Source organism: Ciconia boyciana, chromosome 2 (genome assembly GCF_034638445.1).
Source record: "Ciconia boyciana chromosome 2, ASM3463844v1, whole genome shotgun sequence".
Lineage (NCBI taxonomy): Eukaryota > Metazoa > Chordata > Aves > Ciconiiformes > Ciconiidae > Ciconia > Ciconia boyciana.
Genome location: NC_132935.1, coordinates 78,720,590 through 78,747,457, shown reverse-complemented (window position 1 = coordinate 78,747,457; position 26,868 = coordinate 78,720,590). Strand labels below are relative to the sequence as shown.

The 26,868-nt window shown below is 39.4% G+C and overlaps 1 protein-coding gene across 8 annotated transcripts in view; it reads right to left on the bottom strand.

Annotated features, from left to right (window-relative positions):
- ADCY2 (adenylate cyclase 2) overlaps positions 1-26,868 on the bottom strand; it is a 237,679-nt gene that overhangs the window by 99,994 nt on the left and 110,817 nt on the right. The window lies entirely within an intron of this gene.

Sequence of the window (26,868 nt, the reverse complement as noted above, 5' to 3'; positions counted from 1 at the left end):
CCTAACAAATCAAATTTATTTACAGATTTACTTTTGGTAGCATAAAGCTCACTGTAAAAGCTGACAGATCGCCATGCTATGGTGTACTATGCAATGCTAAAGCGCTTCTGTGAATAACACTCTGCAGACTGGTGGAACGTACTCCAACAACAAATTATTGTTTCTGGGACTTGTACATATTTTATGGTTGATAAGCAACTTTCACTCAAATCTTTGCTTTTTGGAGCAATGTGGAAAGCTACTTGAAAAATAATCTGAGCATAAAAGAAAATGAAAGGGACATATGAGGGAATTTTTTAAAAAATACGTTTTTAAAAAATTTCTCAATTGTGAGAACTAATCAAATTAAAAATATTTGATCATGCGAAGACAGTTGTCCTGCCTCATGACTGCTTACTTTCTTCAAGACCCTTTTGTGAGGGATCTTGTCTTCTAGAAATCCAGGCAGCCCATATCAAGTGGATCATTCTCACCCACAGGATTGCCAAAACCTTCAGATAATTCTTAGCTTTTTCTCTATAAAAGCTGTCTTGACTCTTCTTCCATACCTCACCCTCACCCAAATGTGCACTGATCTTATATTCTACTTCCACTAATATGCCCAAAACAGACATTGGGTTTCTAAGTTTGTAGTCCTCCAGTCTCTCCCGGAGCTCTGCCAAAACTGTCATCACAGTTGCCTCCCTCCTATCCTGCAGTATCAGCACAATTCTTGGTGAGAGACTCCACACAAGAGGTAGCAGCAGCATTTCAGCTGTTTCATTCCTGAGTTTCTTTAGATCTCTCTGCTAAATACACAGATATGAGGATTTATTACCGCTTATTTTATTTAGCCTATCTATCCCTTGACCTCTCCTCCTCACACTTCACCTTGAGATAAATGCTGTAATGAGTCATCCATCAACATGGGAAACTCCTTTCTTCCACAATGAATGCAGAAGCATAAAAAAAATTATTTACTAGATTTACTACGTGGAATCACATGGCATAGTTCCTGGATATGAACTTACTCTGAAAAAGACAAATCAGTTCATTTCTATACAGTTAAAAACATACTTTATGCTTCTTTTTAATCATTGTTAAACTTACAGTAACATGTCTCTTTTCAAGGCTAATTTAATTTGCCAAAAAGATAAAAAATATTTTTCTTATTTTTAAAATTTTTCAGTATCCCCTTTCATGTAAGCAAAATTTCAGATGCTCTTGCATTTATTTAAAATTACTCTATTACCAATTTGTATTCATGATAACAAGGTATTAAATATTAAGAATGGATTAAATTGAATGCTTTTCTATTCCTTTCTTTTTTCCTTTTTTTTTTTTTTCTTTTTCTCGTGGTTGAGAACAATTAGCTGGTCTAGAATCAACTAAATTAATATTTTGCTTTCAATGGTGGAGGGAAAGTAGCTTTCTTATGATTGATTTTTAACATTTTAATATACTTCCAAGAAGACGAAGCAGGCAAGCTACACAACACAGCCTAGTCCTTTAAAACTTTTACTATTTCTTTTTATATGCACTTACATTCTGTATCAACAGGCACTTGAATTCACCCAACATGACTTACAAGACTGGGTAACTTCAGTGTGTTTAAGGCATGACTGGAGATACCTTTCTGAACAAGTGCCTAACTTTGTTCTATTTGTGATTTACAAAATTAAGTACTGTATACCAACTTACAAGTTCAAAGGGCACAGATATGACAGAATGCCTTAAATTTGTATTTTTCAAACTTCTTAAAGCTAAGACTAGCATAATGAAATTAAAATGAAATCAAAACACAAATTAACGAAAGCCTACCATGCCATCTTCTTATTCTGCTGTAATTTGTACAATAATACTCTTTTTCATATATATATATATATATATAAAAATAAATATTTTATTTTCAATAATACAGCGTATTCAACAATGGATGCTATGTAACATTCAATATAAGTTATCTTACATCACGTCTAGTCCTTTTGAAAAAAGCAATTAACCCAACACCACAGCTCTACAGTTGAAAAGCTGAAATCATCCTTTTTTCTGAATGAAGAACACTTACGAGCATATTCTCCTGCATAGGTCTTGCCCTGCACAGAGGTATTGGACACAAGACAGATGGGAACGTGTGGCAATGGGGACAGAATGGCAACACTGCACCAGTTATAATTACCACAAAGCGATGGATACAGTGGGGTTACAGCAGCCCTTGCAGTGCCATTTGCTAATTTGCTCAACAGCGCATCTTTCACTGAGGGGTAAACAACCCTGCATCCGTGTTAACACAGGCAGTGACTCAGAAGTAGCTGTCACTGTGCTCACCCTGCAGCTGATGCCAGAATGTTCCCAACGCCAAATCTACCTCACAAAATAAAAACCTCTTTAGAGGGCAATTTAATTTTTTTTTTTAATATGTGGGCTTTTCAGACCAAGAAACAGATTCATTCATTAAAGCTAGGCTAAGCACCTGACCAACTCAAGCACGCGTTTCCATGGAATTAAAACCTTGCATCATATCATACCAGTAATCTTATTTTCTTTCGTACTTCTTAAAAATGTGTCTTATTACTTACCCATATTAACAGGTTGAAATTCCAGCATCATTTAAGATAAGCCACTGTACTGGAGAACTGCAAGTAACTTTGTGCATTTCGGAAATAATAAAGTCGACTTGTCAACTAATGCTAGATTTTCAGTTACACTACCCACTGTTTCTTCCTCTTGGTGAAAATGTGTCTCATTGCAGGTAAATGACTAGTTGTTGTGATATTTTTAGGGGAAAGAGTTTAATTTATGAAAGAAAGTTTCAGATATTACGTCTGGAAAGGGAGGAAGGCAGTGAGTCACTTTTAAAAGATGACAATGGTAAGTAGAGTCTATGCTTATGCTCAAGAAGAGACAGAAGAGTTTTGGCAATGGTTCTTTCTTTGAACCCAGTAGCAATGGAGCTCTTCTCTAACTGTAAGAAATGTGGTACACTAGACAAAGACAGTGACTGAACCATATGCTGATCTTGTAACAGATTTTTCATGAGTGTTAAAGCAACCAAACTTGCTTGAAAATTACTATTTCATGGTAAATCTTAACGAATTCAGCTCCCAGAAGAGGAGGTGGAAGAATGCCCTTTGAAGCAGGGATATGAGGATAAAGAGGCTACATAAGCTGACAGGAGGAGGATGCAGAAATGAGTACCAGATGCTAGTTGGGAGAACTCTGGTCGAGTACTTTCATGGACGAAACGGTTGGCCCTTCCTACACATAGCAAAGGTACCCAGGCTATACCAGCAACGGCCTTTCCAGATCTGAAACCACAGCCTGAGTAAGGCGGTTTTGAAGTCTGCTGTGTGTGCACATTACGTCTTTTTCCACTTTGCCCCTGCACCGCAGCTGTTTATGATGATTTAAAGAGAGTTTTCTGAATGTCTTATAATCATTTTCAGTGAGGATTTCATATGTTAACGTGTTTTTAAATCTGAGAAGTTCCGCTGAACTAGAGCAATTCATGATCAACTCAAAGTTTTCTGAAACAGGGTTTGAGGGATCGCCTACAATGCTCCGTCAGGATCAGAGTCATCTTCAGGGCATCTGCTGATACCTGTAGAGGATAAAAATCCTTTGGTGCATGCTGTTAGGGCTTTCTTGATTTTAACAGTGATGTCAGTGAACAGGACCACATTTTAATGTGATTTTGGGGGTTAAAAGGATATTGAATCTCTTTTGAAAACTTTCAGTCTACTTTCAGTAGTGGCACACGTTGCGGCCACTCCTTCAGCTCCCTCCGTCTCTTACAAGTTCACCCCGTCTCTCCTGGCTCTCCATAGTCCACAGTTTGTCTAGTTGTCCTGCCTCATTGCTTATGTAAGATCCCAAAAGGGTTGAAGTCCTTATCCACTTTCATAGCGTTGGATTTTTTTTATCTTGTCACTGACACTCTGATCACTTAGTTTACCCCTACCAGTATGGAAAACAATAGCATGCTTTTTCTGGAAATCACTGTAAATCAGCACTATGACTAACAGACGCTTATCACATGGCTTCTACATTTTTATCATAATCTAGAAAAGTCACCTTCTTCCTCAAAATGGATAGCTATTTTCCTACACATATTCATAACATACGCTTTTTATTTTTACCAAAGTTTCAACAAGCATCAAGCTGACCTGATTCTTTTTTTTAAGTATGTCCCTAACTATATCATAAAATTTGCAGATCTTACAACTGTCTGCATTTTAAGGCATCCCAAACATGTGCAGTTGACTTAGCTGTCATCAGACTTTCCTGAGATTCACCTACTGCATCCGTGTTTGCATTCCAGACGTATTACACTATGGCGCTGCCACTTCCTTTTCTCTTAGGTGTATCTTCATTCATACTGCTCACACCTGTCAACCAATTCACCTTCAGCCAGTCATATCTTTAAAATGCTAATGTATGCTATGCTATGCAACAACGTACTTATGTCTTTGACAGGCTGGATAATAATTTTAACTGAATGAAAAAATTTAGGAAGAAACTGTGGTGCAATGATTTATGTAAGTAAGCTATAGTACATCTATTTATAGCCTTTTAATGATAGTCTGTTGGCACCATTGAGAATCCTTGCGCAGAGCTTGGACAAAAACACTAACAACAACAATAATATTTAATTGCATTTTATATGCAAAAATTAATGGGACGTCAGCTAACAGCAATATGTTATTCATATGCTACTGATTCTAAATTGGGTTATGACATATCATTTGCTCCTCAAACTCATTGAAGATGCATGCATTAATTTACAAGAACTCTAGAAAATGCATATGGGGAAGAAAAATTAGCTCTACAGTTTACACAAAATGAGGAAAATGGAGAAAAGGTTTATCACAGGACACCCACAAGATAAGCAATCACCTCTCATTAGAAAGGCATATATTAATAGAGCAACAAAAGATTAGATATAAAAGAAACATTTAACATAAAAAAGGTATAAAAAGAAAAACAAAAGCGTGTGATTTTTTTAAAATTATCTTGTTAGAGCAATAAAAAACCCCAGACATCCCTGGACATATTTGCAGAGTATTTGCATGTCACAATAACAGTCCCAGGCACATTAACACTTCCGTCTTCTATTTTTATAACTACTATAACAAGCTGAACATATTTTTTTCCCTATGGTACCAGAAAACAAATGTTCATTCTTAATGTATGATGACTGTGCAAGGATGTATTTTAAAATAACCTGGAAGAATATCTTAAAATGAAGGAAGACTACTGGTGCAAATTTTTTTTGTAAATATGGAGAGAAAATGGAGTTGTTATTAATTTAAAATTCCATTCTTCACAGACAGATTTTGTCCAGCAATCTCTACATTGCAAAATCAGAGATGAGGAGTTACTCATCTGGAGTAAACCTCTTTACTGTAATTGTGCTTTTAAAGAGTGTTTTCAGTGTGGATTGCATTACAGCTGCACATAATCCCTATGAGCACTAGGCCTTTTTTTTAATTAATTAAAAAAAGAAAGCCCCAGTTGTTGCAACATATCAGCCCTGGGCTGCCTGAGGGTTCCGTTCAATGCTGTAAAGGGCATTATTAAAGGTATCTGTGACAGACTGACTCATGCACAAAACCAGACGTGACCTATAAAGGAAAGGGAATTTAACAAAGCCAAGTTATATCTTTATTTTCCCTCAGTCTTCTCACATTTGAAAGATCACAGCAGCCAATACAGCTGAGAGTTGGGATGGAAGGCAGGTGTCAGGATCTACTCTGGTTAGAGCATTTCTAAAGGATCACACATGCGACTGGAGAAAGGCAGTCTTCCAAAACTGACATTCTTTCCAAACATAGGAAATAGAGAAGAGCATAAAATCATGAAAAGGCATGCAAAAAAGTTCTGGAGAAAGCAACTTTCTCCGAGCAACAGAAACAGAGGATTTTTGTTATCAGTTGGTGGGGCAAAAGGAAGAGTAAGATGCCCTGCAGGAAGACTGCTGAAAAGCTAGGTAACTTCTTTCATGCCTACCAACAAGAGGAGATTGGGAAGATGCAAAACCATTAACTCTGGGATATGAATCAAAGAAGTTGATACAAATGAATGTGGCACTAGGACAGGTTTTAGAGTGAAGTGACAAAATGAACAGGAACAATTATCAGGGCCAGTTTTTTTCTGATGATACAAAGTTATTCATAACAACTAGGAGAAAGACGGGCTGTGAAAAGCTGCAGAAAGGTCTCAGAACATGGAGGCCATGGTTTGACAGAGGCCACGGAAGCCATGGTTCCATCACGGGACATACAACACAGCGTACCCACCAGGTGTCACCGAGAGCTCCCTTCCAGCCTCCCCCACCGCTGTCAGCCATTACGGTCCCCACCTCTCTTCTGTGATACCCATGTGTGCATTGGGCGTGGGTGGCAGGGCTTTGACAGCAGAGGAGCTGCAGAGGTGGCCTCTGTGGGAAGAGGTCTGTGGCTCTGCAACAGACCCACTGCAGAACACAGCTGAGCCCATCAGCAAAGCTGATGGTGTCTCTGGGAAAACATGAGTAAGAAAGGGCAGGAAATGCCAGACAGAGAGAGGAGGAGGGAACAAAAAGAGTGAGAAACAGCAGAGGGAACACCAAGGTCAGAGGAGGAGGAGGAGGAGCTCCATGCTGGAGCAGATATCCATGCTGCAGCCCATGGAGAAGATGCCAGAGCAGATGGGTATGCCTGAAGGAACTGCAGTCTGTGGAGACCCCACGCTGCAGCAGAGGAAAACCATGAGGAGGAAGGAGCAGCAGCAGAGAGGAACCACTATGTACTGACCACCCCTCTATCACCCCCATGCTGCTTGAGGGAAGTAGAGGAGTTGGGAGTGAAGGAGTTGAGCCTGGGAAAGGTGGGAGGAAAGGTGTGGCTTTAATATCTGTCTTTTTTGCTTCTCACTAGCCGAAGCTATGTTTTTTGTCATGAGATGATGTTAATTTTCCCAAAGTTGAGTCTGTTTTGCTCACAATGGTAATTGGTAAGTTATTTCCCTGTCTTTATCTCGACCCATGAGCTTTCTCATCCCCGTTTCTGTTCTATTTTCTCCCCTTTTCCTGCTGGGGTTGGGGTGGAGTGAGTGAGTATCTGGGTGGGAGTTTGGCTGTAGGCCATGGCTAACCTACCACAATATTCCACTGTTTTCTAAATACTACAGGAATCTTCCTATTCGGTGCTACAAGAATGTTTGGGCTTGTCAGCCATCATTAAAGGCTGAAAATTCATTATCCTGTGTAAAGTCATCAACAGAGTAATTTTCCACTATCTGCTAAAAGCAGAAAATTAAAAAATGCTATACAGATTTGGTACTGTCTTACTGCTTGAGTAGTCACATTTGATGACCTATAATGAGAAAGCTGGTAACTGCTGCAGTTGAAAAATCCAGTGAGAGTAGCAAGGAAGAAGAAACTTTAAAATAGGCACAGAGCGATCTGGGCTTTAGACTATTTGAGACTGACTTAAATGGGCATCAAATAAAAATATGCAGGCAATGACTAAAACAAACAAAAATAAATTATTTTTCACGCCATATGCAACTGAGCTGAAAAAGTGTGCCATAGGACTTGTGGATGTCAAAAATTTACACTGTCTCAAAAAAGAGTAGACAAATTCACAGGTGGAAAATTGTCAAGCACTTTTAAATGCAACATCAATTCTTTTTTTGAGAGAGAGATTTTTTAATTGGAGAGATTTTACAAATCTCTCCAATTAAGTAACTGAGCCACGGATTTCTTTGTGCTCAGACAGATTATTGGGGAAGTATCACTATATGCTGAGATTATCTTTTCCACTTTCTCATAGGCATAAGCTACTGGGTAGCAACAAGATATTGGGCTAGATGTTCACTTCCTTTGTCTCAGGGTGCCTGTTCTTACGCTCTTTATTCCTAGCAATCTCTTTTACTCTGCTTTTCAACAACTTTTCTCTTTTGGTCTATTTAGAATACTTTAAATAAATATACTTGTCCTCTGAGCCTCTCGTGTGGTGGTTTAAATAGTCTCCATGTCTCCTTCCTGCCTTTTCAGATTTCAAGTTATGTCCTAAATGCTGTTTTCAATCAGTTTCCTGATTTTTGTGTAGTTCCCTTTTTTTAAAGGTAACATTACTTTTGTGTTGGTTTTTTCCCCTTTTAACCATGCAAGGATGCTCACATACAATGTTTTGTACTAAATCAAGGCTTACTTGCCTTATGGGATTTCTCCAATTAGCTTAGTTAAAGAACTGAGAAGGAACTTAGCTTAGTAAGCTTATGCCCGCACACCTATTCATGCTGTATCATAACCCATAACAGACCATGGCCCACAACATCTACCCAGCCCATACGGATGTGACTGAAGCCTCCTGCTGTTGTTGCATTTGCCACAGGCAAAGATACTCTCACCTCCCCGAGCAGTTCCTTGGCCTCAGTGAGAGGCTGAGAATATAGAGTAGCTGGGACTTGACTTCACCTTTCGCATTTTAGTGTTTTCAAAAGAGTTCATCCTTCTTTGCACAGACTATCTAGGGGGGAGTAGCAGGCAGGTTGTTTTACATTTTTGAGGTTTTTATTGAATGGCCATTAATGGCCATCTAAAAAAATGAGAAGTGGGGATAGGAAGGTGAATAAAGTTTGAATAGGACCAGCATATCAGACACTCACAAATATTTACAAGCACTAATCTGACTAATCCCCCAAAAGGAATACAGTAGTAGGAGTGAAACTGATACGTTCTCAAAGAGTAAACCGGTCCTGGTTTTTATAGGGTAGAAGATCTCACTGAAAGATTGTACACAAAAAAAATGTACTTTAAAAGTAGAAAGATATACATGAGGAATGTAGGAGATGTCCCAAGAGATTAAAAGAGGCATGGAAGAAGACACCAATATATTGGCAGAGAGACATGAAAGAAGGAAACAGAATGATATTTAAGAGTATAAAATGCATTTTGAGATCCTTTTAACAAGATTATCTGACAAAGTAATGATGCCACAAATGCAAATGACAGAGGAAGAGGACTGCTTCTTGATGAAGTTCTTTACAGGATGGCTTTGGGTATTCGATACGATGAATCTGGGAAAAGTCAGCTGCAATTCTTTGCTCCATCAGATTTCATTACTTCATTAGTAAAAAGAAAATCCAAAGCACTGGATACAAATAACAGCACGTGGGAAAGGCAACAGTTACTTTATTAAAATACAGAGCAGTCACAAATGCATGTTAGCTGGAAGTAGAAGATTCTTACACAGTAGAAAGAATAAGACGATGAAAGAGCCTTCAAATACAAGCAGTTGCAGCAAAAGACCTACCTGGTGTTAGGAGGAAGGCATCTAAAGTTACAAAAAGGCTGAGACAATATATGTCCTTGCAATTCCAGGGTACAAGATTTCAGGGATCTTGCAGACTTCCCAGTAACTGACTAAAGGACACCGGTGTTGCAGCCTTTTTTTTTCTTAGATCAGGGTAGTATACTACACAGACAGCCAAATTGTATTAAATATATTTAAAACATGGAAGCATTTAAAATTACAGTAGTCTAAAGTGCCAGAAGAGATTTGCTTTTTCTCACTTTAGGAGGAAAAAGATAAATACTGCATATTTCTATTAGATTTTGGTTACAGCAAATAAAAAAAAATAAGTTGTCCTTGAACGAAGATCTTCTGTATTTCACTTAAGTGCATGGTGGTTTATGTAGCTACACTCCGAAAGCAGGAAAACTACTGCGTAGAATGCAGTGGTGAGAGATGAATTAAACAGTGAAGACATTTCCAGTCCAGCACTGGTAGACAACAGAACAGATTTAATTGCTGATTCTATCTGACCTCCAGTAATTTGATTTTTAAACAAACTTTGGGAAATGCAAAGGTGAAAGGGCAATAGCACATTATATTCCAAGGTCCTCTGAAACGTCAAATTGAACTTAAGAAACATAATGCTGCCAAAGTGTTGTAACATTACAGAAAATCACCTGGACGGTATGACAACACAAAATATCAGAGGTCCAGAAAACACAGCCTACAAGCCACAGTGGAAGAAACTGGGCTTGTTTGCCCTACTAAAGGGATAACTGAGGGGAGAGAGGGCAATAGCCTTCAGGTGCACAGAAGGCTGTAATAAAGAGGAAAGGAATAAACCTTATTCACATCCACTGTGAAGTGCATTCATAGGCCTAGATTGCATTGTGGGATATTTAAGTTGGGCAAATATTCCCCAAAGATAAAAACTGAGGGGAACAGATCGGCTAGGAAAGGTGTAGAAGCTCCAGAATTTGAACAGCTGGTTAGACAGACACCTATTGAGAATGTTTCAAGTATACTTGGTCCCACCACTGAGCAAGGAGAAGGATTAAATAACCTCGTCACGTTTGAGACTTCTTTTCCTACATTTTACAAAAACATTCTGAAGTAGGAATAAAATGTTCTATAAATTATATTTTGAAAACAGACCTAGTAGGGTCTACTCTACAATTCTGCTTCTGCTCATGAAAATCGGTTGAACATTTCAGTTATACACAAATCCCTCTTTTTAAAAGGAACAAATTAAGTTCACAAAATGGGTTTCAGTAGATACCTAAGAGGTGAATGTAAAAGTGGTAAGTGGTTAAATCTGCGGACTTTTGCTTTCTCTCTCACTTCTCTTTTTCCTCTTGATTCCTTTTTGAATCTCTATCATCAGAAAACACATTAAAACTGGAGGAGGCTGAAAAGAATTCATTAGTGGCTCTGGTAAGGGTTTAGAAGGAAAGTATCAGGCTTCAGTGAAATAAGGAAATACAGGGAGAGGAAGTTCAGGGAGAGTGTTTACTTTTACCACTACAGCATTTTAAAAAGGTTAAGCAGATTTTTATCAAGATGTCAAATTTACTTTCAGCTATGATCATACATAAAGCTTCATTTCAACCAGAGCTACCTCAAGAACTAAAGCAGCTGTAATTTTTGTGTTTGTTTCCTTTACTACTGCAGTCAGACTTTTTTTTTTTAAATGAGAGGACATTTGTTGACAATAAGGACAACTGTTCACGTGATAATTTAGATTTATACAAACATATGATTTAGTGTTGTTCAACAGTCTGGTTTAAAAATTAGCACAGTAGCACAGATTGAATGGTTTATAATCCAGCTTCCTGGCAGATTTTAAAATGCAATTTACTGAGAAACATATTGTTATGTTGAGTATTTTGAGTAGCATGTCTGAGACATCACAGGTTTCCTTAAAGCTATTTGATAATCTGGAAGACTAAACAATTTTAATGCTTTTAACAAAAACCTACTTGCCTCAATGTCCATATTCTTTGAGAGCTGTTGTACATAACCATGCTGTAGGTACATATATGGCCAAGCATCTGAGGTTGGACATGCACCTTTTAGCTCTAACAGTATCAGCACGTCCATATCACATCCCCTTACCCCCATACAAAGTGAGTACATTCCTCTCAATCTGAAAGACTCTTTATTCAAAAGAAAAACAAAATATAACAAAACATAAAACTCGGCTCTGAGAATCATCAAGGCACACAGGCTGTGAACATCTTTCAGGGCAACACAGTTCACAGAACCCTCTACTTACTAGTAAGTAGTTTTTCTTTCTCATTTCAGTAAGCATCCACATGCACAATTCTAACCAATGCCTCAAATATAAAGGGGTTGCCTGAAGAGAAGCCTGGTGGTCTACAGGAAAAGACTGTCATATTCCCAGCACTGTCTTTGAGTACAAACTGCTGAATCCAATGGCCATTCCAAAGGGAAGGAAAGGGTTTTTCTTTATAAAGGAAAACCCAAAAGATCTTTCTGAGAAATCACACTGTATTTAAGAAGGCAAAGACATTTCAATACCCACTACGAAGAGTTGCCCCTGCTGAAGATGAATGCCATCTGTGAAAGAAAACCCACCAAGAATGGAACACCAGGCAGAACGTCAGTTGTGTTCTGTGTCTCACCGTGCCCTGAAAACCTAGTGTAACTGGGACTGGTTATGCCGACCTCCACCTCTTCTATACTTGTAGCTGAATCATCACTAAACACACAGCTTATTTCATGAAAAGGTTGAGGAGGAAACAAGAAGCTATTTCTCAAATGATTTTCCTTTTATACTAATCAAACCCAAGTTAGGATCCCACCACAAATATCAGATTTTTGTCCAGTGGAAAAACCCAAATGAGTCTGCTAAGAAAACATCCTGCAGGCAGAGGAGAAAAATCTGAACTCCATCATTTTGACAAGTGCAAGCCCAAAATAACTGTAAATGAAATTTTCCTGATTAGATAAAGAATGGATATCTTAATTCTCAAAAACATTTTGGAATCAAATGCAGAGGGACTTCCTCAAGAATTACTGAAGAGTTAACACGTCAATCCAAAAAAAGTACATTGCCACCCATAGAAACTTGATGGACTCTTGTTCTTCTAGCCATGAGGATCTTCTTCATTCTTCATTTAAACACATCATTTAAAACCCCAGCACTGTCAGGTTCCAGATCACAAGATGCAGAGTTCTCTCCAGTTCCTTCATGAGGAGATCTAGCCCAATGCCAAGTTTCACAACAGTGTGCAGAAACAGATGAAGAAAGTCCTGAAATCAGATGCCTTCTCTGTGCTGGGACAATTAAAATCATCTTAGATGTGTCTTGCACAATACTCTGGGGGTGAGAGGATGAGCAAAAAAGTAAACATCTGATAGTCCATCAGGATTGGCTTTGGAGCAAAGAACAATCAGGAGATGAAAAGAGTTGTTTGTCCAGCATGACAACATTATCCTGTAGATCCATGGTAGCCACTGTTTGATAGGTATTAAGGTATTCTTATGTCACCTTCTGTCTTTGGCTTTCCTTGAATGACCTGTGACCTCCCAAAGTTGGGGTAGACTCACCAAAGCTACGACAGAGCCTTTTGTGGCTGGAATTTGGCAGGCCAAAAGGAGTGAATAGTGATGGAAGAACACCTTCCCTGTTAATTTCACAGGAGGCTGAACCCTTGCTTGAGATCCACAAAAAGGTTTCGAAGATGTTTGTTTCTTCTGTCTAGAAGATGGGTTTAGATAAAACATCCAAGAAATAGTCAAAGTACAATTGATTTGAGGATGAGATGATGAAGCACCACACAAGAAACATTAGTCTCCCTAACTGTCACTGAGCAGCAAGAGCAGACTGTTCTGCAAGGGAAGGCAAGCTGGGGGCTAAGAGTCACAGGACTCCCCAAGAGTCGGGGGCCAAGAGGCAGGACTCAAGATCTTACCAACAAAGTCATGTTAGCAAGTCAGGGTGAGGATCATGGTTTACTGGTGGACTTGGCAGTGCTAGGTTTATGGTTGGACTCGATGATCTTAGAGGTCTTTTCCAACCTAAAACATTCTATGATTCTATGATCATCTCTGGAGACGGTAACCAGGGTAAGCCACAGTCCAGTGATCTCCAGTCAAGTGTATTGTGACAGGCAGGTTTGAGGTCAAGCCATAAAGTCAAGTCTGTGGGTCAGGTTCAGGGTCCAGATCAACAAGTTAGATGGCACAGGCATGACTGCAGTGCAGCTGCAGTGTAGCTCAGGTGGGGATCAAGGGTGAGAGCCTCAGCAAAAAAGCAGCTGCTAAGGGAAAAAGCGAGGAGACCCTGCTATAACTTCTTACAGCTTTCTTCATAACAGCTCTTATTAGCAAGCTGGCCTTGCACACAACCAGCTGAGATCCTAGAAGGTAGCAGAGTGAGCTTCTAAACTTGACATCTACCACTTGGTATGCGCTTTTGGTTGAAAGCACCTGGGAATAGTATATTTTCTAGAGTCATGTTTTTTTCCTTAGGAGTGTTTCCTACAGTCTGAAGCCCTTCGGATTTAGGGAAATGCTAAATGGAGATAAGGGTTTGGAGAGAAGAGGAAAGAAAGAGATTACAAAAAGAGAAAGGTAATTGATTGTCAATGTGAAAAGAGTTAGAAGCAATATCTAACTAGGCCACTGACAAGGATATGAACTTCCAGAAAAATGTCCCAATTTAGCCAGATTGCTGAGAAGACCTTAAGACAGTGAGCACACCTCTCCCCTTACCTGTGCAGAATAGAGCAAGGAGGAAGACTACAGTGGCACATAGGGTTAAAATGTCCCCAACTTAAGCTGTTTAGCACATGTGCACTGCCAGTATGAATGTTCATATGGGGAATCACTTGAACGACAAAAATATTTAGAAGTGACATAAAGAATAACAGGATTATTAACAATGCTAGAAAAATGCAGAACTATTTGTGAGCAGCAGTACAGAATGTATCTAAAATACCCAAAGGAAATTAATTCAGAATCAGAACACCTATTTACAATATGGAAGACTGTATGCTGGAAAGCAATAATTCTTCAAATACAGAGTTCATGGGACTTAAGCTAATGAGCAGGGTCTCCCAGCATGATGCTGCTGCTAACAAGGCCAATGTGACCCACAGACTTGTAAAAAGATTTCTTTATGGATCTTTACCTCTTTATAAGATATTCACTGAGAGCATTATTGACAACAGTGTGTTTAGATATGCTTGCTATAAAAATGATATAAGAAATCATGAATGAATTCAGTAAATGGCAGAACAATGATCAGACGCCTGGAAAATCTTCATTACAGAGAAGCCTTTAAGATGTTCAAGCTATTTACAATATTATAAGGATGTTTACAACATGACTGAGCAATTCTGTATGTAAAAAAAAAAAAAAGATTGGAAGAGGCCTCTGGGTTATCAAAATCTATGTGTATTTTCTGTAGGCACAATATCCTGTAATCCCTACTTGTAGAGAATATTTTTTAATGTAGAGAGCTGAAAAAGACATAGCAAGAATAGTAAGGACAAAGGGATCTAGTTGGATTTAAATAATTTTTCACTGGAAATAAAACAGCAATTTAAAAATGAGGCAATTAATTATGGGAATAATTAACAATTGAAAACTTTGGACTCGCTGTCAAAACGCATTCTCCTTCTAAAAAGAGCTACATTTTAGCTATTAATTTTAGTTTTTGCCAAGTGTCTGACAAAATCGCAGGTGGCATGACAAAAATTAACATTTGCCTGCTAGCTGTGTATTTCATCAGAATTAGCAGGACATCTATGAAAACGTGGCAATTAGTATCTGCTTAAACTACGTATTTTACTCTTAAAACGAAGCAGCATGACTCATCAGTTTATCTGAGGATGTTAGATATAATAAATTACTGCAGATCAACACACAGAGAAGCAGCTGAAGTCTCATCTACTTCACTGCAAAATGGCAAATGACCTTTTCTCTCTATGAAGTCCTGAGGTAGGGAAAAACATTACATGCAAGAACTGCAGTGTTTCTATTGACCTGTGCAGTAGGTACTTGCACAAGGCATTTGCTAAGCCATTCATTTAAAAATAGTGGACAATGTGAGTGTCTTCATGTAGATAACTAGACTTCCAATAATGGTATCTTTCCCCCTAACAATGAAATATACATTCCCTGGGGTGAAAGGCACAGTTTATAATATTTCAAAACATGACAAGCCTTATTTCTACATAAGGGATCTCTCATAGCTCCTAAAAACAGTTTAGCAGAGCGAAAATCAGAAAATAGCTGAAGAAAAGTGGTCTTCTGTCAACAGTGTTTCTCTACAAACTTCAAGGTCATTTCTCAGATCCCTAAAAAAGCACCAAAAGGGCAGTATCCCACACTTGATGGACCTCTGGAGTTTTCCAAAGGGGTAAACGGAAAAGCTGCAGACAAACAGGGCTAACCAACCACGCCTCTTCACGACTCCATCTCTCCAGGGCAGAAGCTCCTAAGCAACTTTTGAAACAGTGAAGTATTACGAAAGAAAAACTCCAGGACTTTAAACAAGATGCAGGATGCTAATGTAGTACATGATCCATTTTCAGGCAAGGAACTGAGTATCCTTTTTACCTTACAGAAGCACTGGTCTGCAGGGCATATACGAAGCCTCTGTATCTCCTATCACTACCCTTGCTATTGTTTTTTAATGTACAGGTCTTGGTTGTGACATAAAAGTAAAGCACAGTAACTGACTTTGATAATAAAAGCCTGGAGTATCCACTCTGTCAACATGTGCTATGCAAAGAATGTTCCACAGTCACTTTTTGAGGCTCACAAGTCATAGGGAGCAGGAAATCATTTTGCCAGTAGCTATGACATTTATGGGCTAGTCTATTGTCTCAGACCTTTTTTCAAAAAACACAGTGGTGTGTTTAGAACTATGAAAGCATCAATTGAACTAACAAGCAGCATGAAAAGGAATCAAGAGAGGAAAAAAAGGCAATTTCAGCCACGAAAACTGCCTAGTGAATTTATTGAAAAGTTTGCAGCACTAAAAAAGAGGGTCCAAGAATTATAATCCAATGTGGACGTGGAAAAAGAAAAAAAAGCAAACATCTGGGAAATATTATATTTTTATAGTATATCCAAAGCAATTGAAAATAAATCCATCCACTTTAATGCTTTCCAGGTGCCTCTCACTTACAATATCATCATCATCTTCGCCACAAATTACAGATACTTCTTTGGTAATACTGCAATGAAATACTTGTTATTACCAAATATAGAATGTATTAAACTTGTGCACTACCTCCCCGTAAAAGAAAATATGAAAATCCATTTTTTCTTGTTTTCCTAGTGAATAATGAAAACCAGCATGAAATAGGCTACGTTGAGACGCCTCCGAATACGACTGAAGTAAATGAACAGTATAGTCACTATTAAAGCAGGGTAAATGTCAGAGATACATTTACAGCACATGCAATGAAGTTATTAAGAGAATTAGTCTATTTAAAGAAGTGGAAAAATCTTTGGGGTAATCCAGTAGCTAGTGCTGAGTCACTACAAATGATGGTTAAAGTTTCAGTTGTTCTACTAATATTGCCAGGAGAGCCCTAATTATTCTCTATAGTTTCTTTACATGCATTTAAATACACCAATGCTTTTTTTTTCCCCCTCAGAGATATTCAGAAATTAAATGTCTGTTCCAGAAAGTGGAAAGAATACTGTTCCATTGTAGCCACCACTTTTATGACAAACTAATCCTTAAGAATATATTTAGAGAACACAAAACTTTGCTGTAGAGAGATGAAAAACAGATAGTTTAGCGCTGGTGCACTAGGCTTTGTAAATATACCTCTAGCAGGGAAATGGTGGTGAACTGGGACAAGCCCACAATTTCATTCTGAATACATCTCTTTATCAGAACTTGACCAATTCAGAACAGCAGCTTCTTCTGAAAAAAATGTTTCAAAGACCATTCTTGTTGAGAATCGCGAAGGTATAGGCATCTTGGTAGAAGAGGCAGCAGAATACCACATCCAAACATCAGTGCAAAAATCTAAATCTATTAGTGAGCGTAAACAAAGACTACGAGCACAGATACTGAAATCCCTCTATTTTCCCAACGTCTGAAGTGTTAATTTCTGAGGCCAAAAATAACTGTCTTTGAACGACCGTGTATTGGGTTTGTGTGGCAAGGTTTTGGTAGCAGGGGGGCTACAGGAGTGGCTTCCATGAGAAACTGCTAGAAACCTCCCCCATGTCCAACAGAGCCAGTGCCAGCCGGCTCCACGACGGACCTGCCGCTGGCCAAGGCTGAGTCAATCAGTGATGGTGGTAGCACCTCTGTGATAACATATTTAAGAAGGGGAAAAAAACTGTGTAACACCAGTGGCAGTCAGAAGAGAGGAGTGAGAATATGCGAGAGAAACAACCCTGCAGACACCAAGGTCAGTGAAGAAGGAGGGGGAGGAGGTGCTCCAAGGTGCTGGAGCAGAGATTACCCTGCAGCCCATGGTGAAGACCATGGTGAGGCAGGCTGTCCCTGCAGCCCATGGAGGTTAACGGTGGAGCAGATATCCACCTGCAGCCCATGGAGGACCCCACGCCAGAGCAGGTGGATGCCCGAAGGAGGCTGTGACCCCATGGGAAGCCCATGGGAAGCCCACTCCATGGGAAGCCCCTGCTCCTGGCAGGACCTGTGGACCCATGGAGAGAGAGGAGCCCACGCTGGAGCAGGTTTGCTGGCAGGGCTTGTGACCCCGTGGGGGACCCACGCTGGAGCAGTCTGTTCCTGAAGGACTGCACCCTGTGGAAGGGACCCACGCTGGAGCAGTTCATGAAGAACTGCAGCCCGTGGGAAGGACCCACGTTGGAGCAGTTCGTGGAGGACTGTCTCCCGTGGGAGGGACCCCACGCTGGAGCAGGGGAAGAGTGTGAGGAGTCCTCCCCCCGAGGAGGAAGGAGCGGCAGAGACAACGTGTGATGAACTGACCACAACCCCCGTTCCCCGTCCCCCTGTGCTGCTGAGGGGGAGGAGGTAGAGAATTCAGGAGTGAAGTTGAGCCTGGGAAGAAGGGAGGGGTGGGGGGAAGGTGTTTTAAGATTTAGTTTTTATTTTCTTGTTACCCTACTCTGATTTGCTCAGTAATACATTAAACTAATTTCCCCAAGTCGAGTCTGTTTTGCCCATGACAGTAATTGCTGAGTGATCTCTCCCTGTCCTTATCTCAACCCACGAGCCTTTCGTTATATTTTCTCTCCCCTGCCCAGCTGAGGAAGGGAGTGACAGAGCGGCTTTGGTGGGCACCTGGCCTCCAGCCAGGGTCAACCCACCACACACCAATATCGACAGAACAATATAAAAAGAATAATTGTAATTTAAAAAATGATTGACCTGCGGTGCTGTTATGTACTTATCCATTTTTCTGACAAACTTAATGAAGTTGTATGTGACACAGTGGTTTTTGAATGAAATCTTTTAAAAACAGTCTTCCACATTACATTAGAGACAAAGAATAGAGAAGCATACAACTGAAAGGATTCTACTTTAAGCTGTTCTCCCTAGCTCCTCTTCTGCTAAATGAGGCTTCCTACTTTGTGGTATAATGCTAATGCTAAATTGCACATGTATTTTACCTCTTTCACACATAGCATTACACCATAATCACTACTAATGTTCATTAAAAATATTATAGGGGTCATAAATAGAAATGACAGTACTAACCAGCTACTGTATGATGAGAAGGATAACTGAGACTGAAAAAGCAGAACGGTATCATAAATATTGTATGGTCTATTTTCACCAGTAAACGACTGATGTATGATGTAAAATTATTATTATCAGTGAAAAGTGCTTTTTAAAACACGACATAGCTCAAAACCTAAACTAAGACAGCTGGACTATCAAACATTAGTGCCCAAAGCAGGTTCCTAAATTCTCATTTTGGACCCTTAACAAGTGACCTACTTTTTGTCAACAGTCTACACTAAATGTTTCTGTGTCTGGAAGATTTTCGTACAATACTGTTAATTTTAAATCTACTAATATGTACCAATTCGCTCTTTAAAAACACCATTTATGTGAAATGACTCAGCATGAAAATAATAAAGAAGCAATTCTAAAATGCAGAATCAACAGAAGTACTTCTAAGTCTCCAGGTAGGAACCAGGAACCTTTTTAGCTGTTTCTTGAAATCAAAGTTTTAGATTTTTATTGAAATATTGAACCTTGGGGGAAAATCAATTGCAGACTTTTAAATAGATATCAGAAAATATTCGTCTTATTGCAATATCATCATGTTTATGTAATCCATTTCAACTTCTTCAGTGACTGGGCAACCTGAATGTAATGAAGTCACAACGGGTACCTTTGTAATTTTGAAATCACTCAGTTTTTTATAACAAACATACTCTCCTCTTGCAAAATTACTATTATTCTCATCAATAAGTTGGAGCAAAAATGGCTACATTATTTCTGGTGTTACATTTCTGTAAGCAGAGTCAGTATTAGAAACTTGGAAGAATTTCAGTAGTACCTGATAGGATTTTTTGTTGATATAAAAAACATTCATCTGCCATTATAGAATATGATTCAAGGGGACACTTACCTTTTCATTTCTCTATATCTGAAATCACAGTATTCCTGTGTTTCGCAGCACTCTGCTATAGGAAAAACATTAAAGAAAACTACAGACTCACTGAAAGATTCGGGTTGGAAGAGACCTCTGGAGATCTATAGTCCCAATATCTTCTTCCAAACAGGGCTAACTTCAAAACTAGATTAAGTCGCTCAGGGCCTCTGTAGCCCAGAAAATATGATTTTTACCGTAACACCACAAGCTCTGTATTCAACACAGGATCTCCAGACTTCTCTGAGCTTGCCTTGGCCTGATTTTCAGTCATGGCAGCAATTCCCTGGTGGCCACGTGCCTATGGCCTCCCTGCATTGCCTTCGCTCTTGGAGCACCTACGTAGTCACTGCAGGACAAACAGCCCCTCTGCGGTCATGGAGCTGGGGAAGGGCAGCGTGCGTTTCTCAAACTTTGCCTGGGAAGCAGGCTGCGATAAGAAAACTTATAGCCCAAGTGGAATAAAATTGATGAGGAAGGGGGTCCAAACCACCAGTATTTACCTCCTCCTGATTAAGAACTTGGGACACTGACAACTTGCTGTGACGCCCTTACTTTCTGCTCAAGTAACATTGGTATCATTCACCTTAGGACCCAGAGGGACATATGAAGCGTAACACTCAAAACCTTGTTTATGGACAAAAAGGAAATAAACCTGATTACAGATACACACACGTATATATCTAAAGCCAAGAGTTTATTGTTAATTTATATTTATTGTTAGTATAACTGAAATCTTAATAGTCTAATCCAAGAATCATTATTGTTCCTGCTCTAATTATTAGAGAAAAAGAAAGAAAAGAAAACCAAATAAAGAAAGAAATACATCTATATTAAAAAAGCAAAGTCCCAATAGTAACAATATAGTAATAGATACAGTTCCTAGTTTCTAAACCTTTTTCTGGTAAAAGGCTCATGCTTTAACTGTTCCTGTGGGTCCTAAGGTTGGTGGCGTCAGCCTGGCAGTAGTGGTGAGAGAAGATTTTCAGCAAGTCTTCAGCATCTGGAGTCCTTTCTGAGGAGTGTGACACTGATGTTGATGCTGATGGTTACTTCTTCCTCAATCTAGGATCTCCTTGGGGTAATTTTTTATATATATATAACACACATTTATACCTTTCTCTTTCTTTGTTGGTCTGCAAGTCCATGCTATAACCAAATTTAATATATATGGTGTTTTATATGTGTTAGAACTTGTTCTTTGTTCCCCCTAAGAACACTTTTGTCCAGATCCCGGTCTGCATTTCTTTAACTGAGCAGTGGTGAACTACCTATAAACCTGTGGTCTCCAGTGCCAAGCCTGTGCCCCATCTCCAGTCATTGCATGCCTGTATTCCTCTGCACTGCATTTCTGTGTCTCCACTTCTTAAGGCTTCCACTATGACACCAGGTCTGTATTTTTCCACATTATGTTACAGTTGTAAATATCTCATTCTTCACAGAATAGTTGTTCTTTGCTATTATCTGTATAATAACTATGGTTTTACCATGCCATAAGAAGAGTAAAATTAATTAACTATAGCCACCTTGCCATTAGAAAAAATGGTGTTACAGCTAAATCAAGTAAAAACAAAGCTCCAGGAAGGTAAAAAAAATTCAGACAGCCTTAACCCTGAGGCCTTGCAAACGCAATACAAAGCACATGGCAATGGCAGTACTGTATTGCAGGGCTACGTGGTTACAGAAGACTGAGGATAATACCACAGAAAAAGGGGATATACTAGACTTTCTGCATTACAGTTTTATCTGCATTTACACTTTTCTGTGTTAATTAGGTAACGTGGACTGTGACTGTTATTATTATTGTAACTGAAATGCTACTCATAATTGTTGTATTTTCATTAGATTGTTAAGACTTTACTTAGACTAACAATAGATTCTGAGCTCTGTATTTATAGTGTGTTCCCTTTTGCCCACAACAAGAGTTGAAGTGTAACAACTTGTCCAGTTGAGTCTTGAAAATCTCCCTGCACACAGATTCCACCACCTCTCCTGGTGGCCTTTCCCAGTTCTTAATCCCTCTCTTGGGGAAGAATTGTTTACCTCCTTCCACCCAGGATTTGCCCTGATGCAACTCGTGCCTATTGCCTCTCAACCTTTCACTGTGTGCCTTTGAGAAAAATCTGACCACATCTTCTCCGTAAGCTCCTTCAGGCAGTAGGTGGATGTTAGGTGTCCCCCCCAAAGCCTTTTCTTCTGCAGGCTAAATATCGCGAGTTCCCTGAGTCATCATCTGCCACGAGCTCCAGTCCCCTAATTATCCCTGTAGCCCTTCGGTGGACTCTCTCCAGTTTCTATTTGCATACTCTATGCATCTTCCACATGGTCTATCATCCAGAACTTGGCACTTAAGTTCTTCTTCAGAACAGCCTTTAATTCTGGTTATGGCATGTAGATTAATAGAAAGGATTGACATCTCACCCATGTGCATGTGTACAAACACGCCTGGAGTAGAAAATAGATTCTAAAATTTAAAAGACCAAAACTAGTTTTTGTTTTTCCTGCTTACTAGCCTTGAAGCTATGTAGAAAAAAAGAGGAAAATGAGGAAGCCCTTAGAAAAAAAATATTCTAAGTTCATGAAAATATTAGTAGCTTACATTTTAAAATGCATTAATTGAACTTACAGGAATCCACATTTTATATATTAGTTCCAAATAATGTATTTCACATGTTTCTGTTCTTCACTAACAGCCTCAAGTCTCAGAAATGTATGAGGCTTCTCTGTTTTAGATGAATTTAAAAACAATTTTTAAATATTTCAGTTCCTGTAATGAATGGTATACTTCACCATGTTTCGGTGAAAAAATTAAAATCCCACTCAATGATTTGAAACCTCATTCATTTTCATCTGCTACCTGAGTGTTGTTTCTAAAACCATCATTATACTGCCTCCTTTTCAAAGACAGCATTTTAGAGAACCCACTGAACACCAACACCTTACAAACACCTCCCTGCGATGTTGTAAGAATTTCGCAGTGTATATTCCTATGTCTCATGATTCAAAGCACCAGAAGAGAGAGAGAAGAGCAATTATGCTAACTGCTTGTCAGCGTTAAGATCTTGCACTCAGTGTTCGTGAGTCATTACCCCTACAAACTGTCAGCCAGGCTGTATCAGTGAGACAAATAACATTATGAGAGGCTATTTTAAATATGTATCTTGAAATAAGGCTGCAAATTAATAGAGGTCAGAATAGTTTCACGTTTCTCTTTTATATACACTGAAAAGATAGAAAAGCTGCATGAGAAACACCAAAGTGGGCACTGAAATTACTGCCTTTTACCACAGGAGTTTAAAAGTGACTCTCACAACAAAGTACACTAATGGAAATAAAATCCAGAGTGTCCAGTGTTATCAAACACAGCCATACAAAAACACAGTTCATAAAGGTGGGGTTCGGAATACGCATAAACATCTACACATCTACACCTGCAGGCAAACACACATTATATAGGGCAAACCCAAGCCAAGCATAAGTATGATTCCTATGCAATAAATCACGTAAAATTGTAAAGGCCCTGGGGGCACTGACTGGCCTTACTGTCCCTGACCAGCCTCACCTGGGCCTCCATCCTCATCCTCTGCCCATGGCCCAGGAGCCTCATTTCAGCTCAGCCTCTGCCTGAGCCATGCTGTAGGAGCTGGCTGTGGACCCTGTTGATCCTCGCCCCTGGACTGACTTCCCGGCTTCACCTTGGACCTGCCTAGCAATTGCTGGACCTGACCCTGAGCTGTGGGTTGGCCTCAGACCTGCCTCATCACCACAAACTTGGCTGGTGTTCTGGACTCTTGCTCGACCCTGGCTGCCAGCAACCGGGTTTGCCCAGCTCACCCTGTGCTGTGGCACAGGGCCCCGGCTGGTGAGGTCCCTGCCCTGCTAGGAGGTGTCATCACCCATGGCTTCCCATTCCTTTGGAAGCAGTCAGCCTTTGCTGTGCCCTAACAGAAATACACAGTGGTGTGGGTACAATATGTCTGACTTGTACCTCGGTATATATACGCGCACCCCTATTTCACCAGATACTAATGTACGCTGGTCTCACTTGAAAACAGTTGATTTGATGTTTCTCTTGAGTTCTTCGGCATAATTGTTGAGTGGTAATTCAATATACTTATCTATTGATACAATCAAAATGGTATTCTCAAAAAGGCTATTCAAAGACACACAAAAAAACCCTAACTGAAAAACAACAGTTGGCTACATTTGTATGAGACTACTTTCAAACAAAATAAGAGGAAATCCATGGAATAATTTGCAACATAAATTGTACATCTTTCAAAAACAATTATAAAAGACATGATGTCCATGATCTGGACAAATTTGCAAATTTGATCTGGAGCCCTAAGCATTTAGAAGCACATCCTACGCTCTGCACTTGGATACAAGTAGCTTGTGTTACTTCTCACTGAAGTACATTAAATTTTTCTTGTTAAAGAGATGTAGAATCAAGGGTCATGCTACAACCTTTCACAGGCTAATAAAGGCTTTGATCAAACTGGATGTTTTTTAAAATGCACCTGCTCCTACTGTTTCAATGTATCCCAATCCTCTAAAAATAGCCGGCAATATGATTGACTTGCTCCCTGAATACTAACAGTGTGGATGATCTTCTGTATCTTCTTGGCAAAACAAGCAGTCTTAAAAGACAGACTAAAGTACATCCACTTCTGGACTAAAGTTTGCAAACAACGAAGTATGTTAACCCTGGGAAAAAAACCCACAACTTATCAAATTAATGCTCATTTACCTTTCCACATTTAAATATCTAGCATTCATAAGTGTGATAATAAGGATGTGCACCTCCTTGTCTTTTTGGTTGGAAAAACTGTGACACAAGATAGATGACATATTATGGGGTTGAGAGGATAAAGGCTAAAGAAATCTATGTAGGAAGATCTGATGAGCTAATGGTTCACTGGAGGTCAGGAAGATCATTAACATTCATAGAATATTTCACTTACTTCCGTTTAACGAGACATTGATCCATTTCTTATTAATCCAGACCTCCAATACACTACTTAGAGCTGTGTAGATGTCTTAACTAATTTGAAATATTTATTTCTATCAAAACACAAATATGACAACACATACTTTTTTATATATATATATAACACAAATACGTACAATGTCCTTCATTATTCTATAACAACAACACAATTTATCAATGAAAGATGGCTGTTGCTGCTTTCCATCTTGCTGCACTCCAGCATATTAGAAACACAACTCCTACAAACCACAAAGAGGAAGCATCTGGCACAGGATTCCAGATATTTTTGCTTCTCTCCATTGTGAGGTTCTCAACCATTTTTGCAAGACCTTCAGAAGTGCCAGGAAATCAAAATTACTTACTTATGTCTTTCCATAAAAATTAGTAGTCTTTAGGGAATAATACACATTTACAGAAACCACCAGCTAGAACTATGTCTGTTCTAACTACTGACTTCTACAAGCAGCATTCTTACCCCCTTGAGTTCACCTACTGACAGTGTCCAGTAACACACCCTCCTGATTCTGGCAGATACACCAATGCATTTCCTATGCCTGTAGGAAAAAGCAAGCAACAGTAGAAACCTGGGCCCTTACAACTGTGCTCAGGAAGCTAAGAGCTCAGGTCTCTCCTGAATAAGGGAGACCTTGATGCCTGCTATGAATTACGCTCTTTGATTATGGTCTGCATACATTCTTCTGGCAGCAGAGGCCTAAGCACAGGGAACAGCATTAACCATCTTCTACAAAGTCACCACGAGCCTAGAAGCCATCCCATCAGCCCCACATCATTGGAGACTGCCCAGTCTGGAGCAGTACTGCTCCCAGATACCTAGCAGTGGTTGCTCTGTGCTCACAAGCTGTCTCACTGGAACTAATTTGGAGATACTCTCACCCATATTCTCAATAGACAGTAAAATGTGCATTGTGTACTATCAGTTATAAAGCCTACTGATTCACTTCACACAGCTCATGGGCGCAGGGATGGAAACTTATACATGACTGCTCTTACACAACCTCTCCTGCAGCAGTACCTTATGCAGATTTTGCATCTAACCATCAAAGCCTGCCTCTACTGTAAAACATTCTCCTTAAGACTACCTTAAAGGTTTTGCAGCATCTTCAGCCAGTATGCAACCCAAGTGCCCAGCAGAATAAGGTTAGTCCTTTGAACACACATCCCTTGTTAAAGTCCTGGTATGGACTCTCCATCTGCTTTTTCTGCAAAAAAAGCGTCGGCAATGGATCTTGAAAACCTCCATTTAAAATGGCTGCAGGTATTTGTGGGACAGACATGACAGTTAAGGTCAGCTGGGACATACAAGATGTACCTCTCCATGCACTTTTTATGACAACAGAAATGTGTCTGTGAAGGCTCTATTCTCCAACCCTTAACAGTTCATAGAAGTTTGAGTCTGGTGACCTTCAAAGCAAAATACACCTATCTTCTTTACTACTTGATGAACTAATTTGTATTTCAAATTCTCTTAAATGAAGCACCTATCTATCAGGATGATAGGCACTGTACAGAACTTGCAAGGAGAAAAAGAACTATATAAAGCAATCAGAGAAGCCTTTTATTCAGCTGCTACAATAAATGACAGATAGTCTCATTATGCAATTCCCTTAGCTCCTCTTAACATACCTGACCCCTAGAACTATATCACATGATTCATCAGTATTGTAGTTTCAACTGTTTTTCAAAAACAGTGCAGTAATATCTTCTCGCAGTTATTTTGCAGTATTGGTCTTGGGCATGAAGAACTGACGATTCCCAAAGCGCACATGTACATCTCACAGCTCATTCAGTGAGGACAACAAAAGAGTGTGCAAACACAACCTATATAGCATTTTCAACTTTATTTATCATAAAATATTTCCATAGAACAAATGAAAGAAAACATGCATTTGACAACAGAAATAATTGTAACGCCTTCTTATATTCAGATGGAAATTGTGCACAACCCTGTTCAAAAGACTTTGCATATTTCGCTAAGTAACTTTCAGTAATTCAGTAAGTGTTTTTG